This window comes from Vombatus ursinus, unplaced genomic scaffold (assembly GCF_900497805.2).
Source record: "Vombatus ursinus unplaced genomic scaffold, bare-nosed wombat genome assembly UNPS02007408.1, whole genome shotgun sequence".
In the NCBI taxonomy this organism is placed as follows: domain Eukaryota; kingdom Metazoa; phylum Chordata; class Mammalia; order Diprotodontia; family Vombatidae; genus Vombatus; species Vombatus ursinus.
Window position 1 is genome coordinate 2,406,149 of NW_020947186.1, and position 7,414 is coordinate 2,413,562.

Here is a 7,414-nt window from a genome sequence, read left to right on the forward strand (position 1 = left end):
GGGGCCAGAAACCTGGTCTCTGGCTTTCCAAGGTAGGGCTTCAGATGCTTGTGGTTGAGGGTGGCCTGGCCTAGTTGTTCCTGAGGCACTGGGATTTTGGGGCTCAAAATTTACATTCTACACTGAGGCTGGAGGCTTCACTGCTTGCCTGCTGATCCAGGACCAAGGGTCCTCTGTTGCTGATCTGTGCTGTCACTAACAGACTCTTGCGGGCTTGCCTGGATAGCCATCTATCCTGGGCTGTGGTGCCCTTTTACCCAAGGGAGGCATATTTTCTTAAAGTTCTTCTAAGTTCTCTTAAGCTGGAAAATGTTTCACTCCATCTTTTTTTGGGTTCTGTCACTTCAGAATCTATGTAGAGGCTTGTTTTTAACATTTTTTTTCCTCAGGGAAACTGGGGAGAGCTCAGGCAACTTCCTGGCTTCTCTCTGCCTTCTTGGCTCCACCCATTAATTCTGGTTTTCCAGAAGTTGTTTTTTTTTTTTCCTTATGATTCTGGATTTCCTTTTCCACTTGGTTTGCTTTCTTTTCATAATCTTGGTTTTCTTGCATTGTTCTTATTTTTAATATTTTTTCCTCAATTTGTCTTATTAAATTTTTAAGGTTTTTTTTGAGTTATTCTAAGAATTCATTTTTGGCAGGTGACAATTTGACATGACTCTTTTGCATAGAACAGGCATTTTTTTTGCCTCAGTGTGCTCCTCTGAAGACAAACCTCAGTATTCTATATTCCAATAGTAACTATCTATGCTGGGTTCTTTTTCCTTTGCTTAATCTTTTTTTTTTTAAACACAATGGAATTCTCAGTTGATGGGGCCTTGTCAATGTTGCTGTAGTGATCATGTTCACTAAACTTATGCTAGAAGTTTGAAGATCAAATTATTAATATCTGGATCATGTTTTTTTTCCTTCATTTCTTTTAGGTAGAAGATGGCTCCAAAAATATTATAAAGTTTCATTACAAAGTTGCTTCTAAAAATATTTTTTAAATTAAATTAAATTAAATTTTTTATTTTTCACATGTGTTTTTAAAACTTTGGGTTACAGATTTTCTCCCTTCCTCTCTCCCCACCCACCCTCATTGAAAAGGCAAGCATCTTGATAGAGGCTATAGATGTGTAGTCATGCAAAACACTTCCATGGTAGTCATGTTGTGAAAAACTGAGTATATTTCCCTTCATCCTATCCTACCTCCAATTTATTCTATTCTCTCTTTTGACCCTGTCCATCCTCAGAAGTATTTGCTTTTGATTATCCCCTCCCCCAACCTGCCCTCCCCTCTATCAACCCCCTGCTCTCTTGTCCCCTTCCCCACTTATTTTCCTGTAGGGTAAGATAGATTTCCATACCCCATTGTGTATATTATTCCCTCCGTAAGTCAAATCCTGTGAGAATAAGGTTCACTCATTCCCTCTCACCTTCCCCCATTTCCCCTCCACTGTAAAAGCCTTTTCTTGTCTGTTTCATGTGAGATATTTCACCTCATTCTACTTCTCCTTTCTCCTTCTCTGAGTATAATCTTCTTTCACCCTTAATTTTATTTTCCAGATATCACCCTTTCATCTTCAACTCACCCTGTGCCCTCTATCTATCCATCCATCTATCTATCTATCTATCCATACATACATATAATTTTTTTCTTTCCCACTACACTAATACTAACAAAGGACTCATGAGTTACAAATATCATCTTTCCCTGCAGGAATGTAAACAGTTCAACCTTAACAACCTCTTATGATTTCTCTTTCCTATTTACTTCTTCCATGTTTCACTTGAGTCTTGTATTTGAAGGTCAAATTTTCTATTCAGCTCTGTTCTTTTACACAGGAATGCTATTGATTTGAACGAGCATTTTTTACCCTGAATGATTATACTCAGTTTTGTTGGGTAGGTGATTCTAGGTTGTAGTCCTATCTCCTTTGCCTTCTGGAATATCATACTCCATGCCCTCCAGACCCTTAATGTAGAAGCTGCCAAATCCTGTATTATACTGATTGTGTTTCCACAATACTTGAGTTGTTTCCTTCTGGCTGCTTGCAATATCTTCTCTTTGATCTGGGAATTCTGGAATTTGGCTACAACATTCCTCGGAGTTTTCCTTTGGGGATCTCTTTCAGGAGGTGATTGGTGGATTCCTCCCATTTCTATTTTGCCCTCTGGTTCTAAAATATCAGGGCAGTTTTCCTTGATAATTTCTTGAAAGATAATGTCTAGGCTCATTTTTTTTTTATCATGGCTTTCAGATAGTCTAATAATTTTTAAGTTCTCTCTCCTGGATCTATTTTTCAGGTCAATTGTTTTTCCAATGAGATATTTCACATCATCTTCTATTTTTTCATTTCTTTGGATTAGTGTTACAGTGCCTTGATTTCTCAAATTGTCACTAGCTTCCAATTTCTACATTCTAATTTTTAAGGAAGAATTTTCTTCAGTAAGCTTTTGGACTTCCTTTTCCATGTGGCCAATTCTGCTCTTCAAGGCATTCTTCTCCTCATTGACTTTTTGGACCTCTTTTGCCTTTTGGGTTAGGCTATTTTTTTAAGATATTATTTTCTTCAGTATTTTTTGGGGTCTCCTTTAGCATCACTCTCAGTTTTTCCTGTACTTTTCTTACTTTCTTCTCAAAATCCTTTTTGAGCTCTTCCATGGCCTGGGACCAATTCATATTTTTCTTGGAGGCATTGGTTGTAGAAGCTTTGGCTTTGTTGTCTTCTTCTGGTAGTATGTTTTGATCTTCTTTGTCATCAAAGTAAGATAATGTAGTCTGACTCTTTTTGGGCTGCTTGCTCATGATCCTGGCCAATTACTTGAGTTATAAACTCTTTGTTAAGGTAGGGTCTGTTTCCGGTGTGGAGAATGTACTGTCCCAAGCTTCAGGGGTTTTGTGCACCTGTTTTCAGAGATACTTCTAGGGACCTGTAAATTTTTTTCAGTTCTTCCAAGGTGCTATGATCAAGGGCAAGGTGTTTTCTCCTTTCCTGGCCTGTGCTCTGCTCTATGAGCACTCTTTTCTGTTTTGGAACTGTAAGGAGGATTTCTTCTTCACAGCCACTACAAGCTCCACCAAGCCAGCCCTCCTCCTCTCCCCAGCAGCACCCCTCAGAACTGTGACCCAGATCCAAGCAAGGGCAAAGCAAGAGAATCCTGCACCAGCAGAGAGATCCCTGCAATCCCCCTCTGATCAGCCACTGGATTCCCACTCAGTCTGTGGGCTGAAAGCTCAGGAGGCAGCCGCTGCCCCAGGGTGAGCTCAGGGAATGGGCCTGGAACCCCACAATCCTTTTCTCTTAGTACCACAGAAACAGACTTTTCCCGCTGACCTTCTAAGTTGTCTTTGGGGTTCCTGGGTTGAGAAGTCTGTTAACCACAACAGCTGTCCGTGATTCAGTCATCTGAGGCCTACTCCAGGTTCTCTACGGCCTGTGCACCCATGCTGCACTGTGCTCCTCTCCCAGCCCAGTGCAATATACCTTTCGATCAACCATCTAAGTCGTCTTGGGCTGGAAATTTGTTTCACTCTGTCTTTTTGTGGGTTCTGCTGCTTTAGAATTTGTTTAGAGCCATTTTTACAGGTATTTGGAGGGGTTTGGGGGAGAGCTCAAGAAAGTCACTGCTTTTACTCCTCCATCTTGGCTCTGCCCCCTAAAAATATTTTAAAAAGCATAAATAATTAGCTCAAAATAATTTCTTTTCCAAATTCTGAAGTCTCTAAATACCATAACATAATGCTTGTGACCATGTATTAAAATTTGAATTACTTAATTATCCTTTGATTCAAAACAAAAAGTAACAATAATTTATTCATGTATATTTTCTAGAGAATCTGTTTAATACCTTTGGGCATAAAAATCACTCAAGCATATGAAACAAATAAACAAAAAAAAACATTTAAATACTTCCATTCCTTCACAATTCTATTGGAAAATTGTTTTAGTTCTAATTACTACAGCCCAAAACATCTGGTAAATTTTAAGTGAATTCATCAGAAATTAGTGGTAAGTTTTGTTGTAATTTTTGTTTTTCACATGTTTTAAAATGGTTACAATTTTCATGGCTACTTTTCATAGCAACTGGGACCATATGCCATAATAATCACATGAGGATATCCAAAGTTTTTTTTTTAAGAACATTAATACCCAAAATACTGGGCAGAATACCTAGAGTAGCAGAATAAATGACATGATCTCCAATAATGTGCCATTTGTCTTTTGAATCTGGAATACTGGGGGCAATGTTGCACTCTCCTTTGCATTTTTCATCCATTTCATATTTATTTTTCATTTTCTTCAATCATAATAGATGCTTAAAACTGTGCTTTCAGGACCCTATGGATTTTCCTTTCTTCTTCAAATAAAGAAGATCTGTCTGCATGTAGATATAAATATACTGTGAATATCATGTCTTCCTATGAATGATTGATTGTGGTTGAGAATCTTAAAGGAATATTTGTCACCTTCTCCCTAGGTGAAGGATGCAATAAAATACCCATAATAAGAAACCCCCTGTCAGGGTGATATTTTATCCTACAGGCAATAGGGAACAAGTGAATGTTTTTGAGCAGGCAAGTGATATAGTAAGACATATTCCATAAAAAGACATTTTTGACATCTATGTAGAGAAAGAATTAGTAAAGGGAGAGACTGAAATAAAGAAAATAATTGGGATACTTTTAACAATATTCCATGCAAATGCCCTTGAGTACCTGAATTTTGGTGGTGGTCATGTGGATGGAGAAGAAAGACCACATGCAAGAAAACCTATAGAAAAAGAATCTGAGAGTTGGCAACTACTTGATTATGGGAGGTGAGGGGGAGAAAAGAGTCAAAGATGACCTTGAGTTCACATTTGCATGATCGCATGGCCAGTGACATAGTCAGCATAAATAGGAACATTTTAGTGTAATATCTTTTAAGCAAAAGATTATGAGATGCATTTTATCATGTTGCCTTTGGAATGCCAACAAGGGGGCTAGATTGAGATGTCCAGATGAGATTTGAATGCTGAACTAAAATAAAGGAGAGACATTAACACTTAAGCATACAGGTCATCCTGAATAAATAATTGTTTGTTTGCAGAGTGGTAACAAGGGTTACACAGATTTTATAGCAATTTTACTTGCACAAAATCATCTGAGAAGTTTTGGGCTAAAGATAAAGCTCGTGTAATTGTCTGCCCTTGGATAAATTTTGTTGATGGTCAAAGATTTTGATCAGTAATATTTTTCTTTAAATCATCACCTTTCCCTACTTTAGCCACAGAGTAAGTCTTGAATGGCAGTGTGGTGTGGTTAATAAGGCATTGTAGGTGGAGTGCTCAAAACTAAAATGCAAATATGACTTTGGGGAAATATTTTTAATTTCTCTGGGCCTCAGTTTTCTGATCTGTAAAATGAAATGGTTTACTTAGTGGCTTCTAAGATCTTTCTGGTTTATATTTATCATTTCATTATTTTCTGTTTGAGAGAGAAAATAAAATTGAGAAATCCATTGTGTTCATTGGGGAATTAGTGAACACAGCATGGTAAACATACAAAGCCAATTTTTTGACCATGGAAATAATAATTAATCTTGGAAGAGACATGGAGGTCACCTTTTCTAATCCTATTAATCTTATAGAGGAAAAAAAAAACTAAAAATAAAGACGTGCTGAGATACCATTGATAAGTCCAAAATCAACAAATATTTATTTCAAAAAATAACTTCCCTATAATGAGTTTGTGTCTAGAAAACTAAAACATAAAATGGCCCCTGCCACCAAGGAACTTGTATTCTACTGGTGAGAGCTAGATAGATTTGGGGTTCTTTATTTGTGTGTGTGTGTCTGTGTGTGTGTATTGAAGCCTTTTGGTGTTGTGCTACATGCTCAAAATAATGCTTTAAAAAGCATAATTGATAGAAATGCTAAATTTCGTTTAGAAGCTAGTCAAAATACAAATGCATTTTTTCTAGTTAAATTACCACTGAAATCTATCCACATATATTAACCCCAATTTAAGAATTTCTGAAGTAGTTTTGTTGTCCCAAAAGGTTCTGTGAAATCCTAATACCCTGTAGAAACTAAGTTGGAATAGGAATATTGCCAATCTTAATGAAGTAAGGATGGCATGGGACCAGGTGTTAGTGATTACTAATGACAATGGGAGTGATAAGAGCAGGGCATAATTTCTACCATTGACAGGGCAAGGATCTGCACCCATCCCTTTTGACTATATATGTAGAATTTTTCACAAATTACCACCTTATCCTTCATTCAGCACCCTTTATTGTCTCATGATTTTCTGATAAAGGATAAGATTTTTGAATTTTGGTTTTGGTTTTTAAGCTGAAATCACACTGACAATGCATTACTTTCAAATATGGAAAAAATAGAATTTGCTTTCGATAATTTAAACTTTCTTACATTTATTTTGTGTTTTTGCTAGTTAGAATCAGTGCAATATTTGAATTTATTTAACAAAGAGAAGCATTATTTAATGAAACAATTATATTACTTTATATAATTCCTTAATATGTAATGCAACTTAAACATGTAAAAACTGGGATAACTAGGTGGCACAATGTGCATAGAGCATACAGTGTCATCCTAAAGTCAGAATAACTTAAGTTCAAATTCAGCCACAGTCATTAACTAGCTATATGACCCTGGACAAGTCACTTAACTTCTGTTTCCTTCAGTTGACTCATTAGTACAATGGAGATAATTATAGCATCTTCCTCTCAGAGTTGTTGTGAGGTTCAAATAAGACTATAATTTTAAAGGGCTTAGCATAGTGCATAGCACATATTAAGTACTATATAAATGTTCACTATAATTGTTTTCTCCTAATTTTAAAAATAATCCATTGATTCTGGAGTATTAATGAAGTTTCTTGAATCTTATTAAAAAAACACTCTGGTAAACTGTTTTGTGTTTGCTTTCTACAGCTACAGTTGAGAGCACCTTTGCACTCTCTTGTTGTAAATCAAAGTTCATTTAGCCAGCACCCATTTATTCAATACAATATGACTGTCTTCTTTAACAAAAGTACCAAGCATTTAAAACTCAATTAAAAATTTTATTGGTAGATGGGATTATAAATATAACTAAACTTATATATTCTTATATTTGGAAAGAGAGTAAATTTAATTAATCTTGATACTTAAAGAAACTTCTTACTATTGCAAGTTTTGCATCTAAATTCAGTTAATCAAGAGGAAGGGGTAGAAATTCTTGATAACCTGGGGCTAATAGGCTTAATTTTACTTATTTTGCCTTTGGATTGCATGAATTAAAAATTCCCTCTATATAGTTTAGGTATGCCTGCTCACCTTAAAAAAAAGAACTACTTATAAACCTGAAAAAGAGCTATGAGAAATAATTTCTAATAGTTTTATATTTCACAATGACTTAGAAAATGATGTTTGTTGGTGATGAG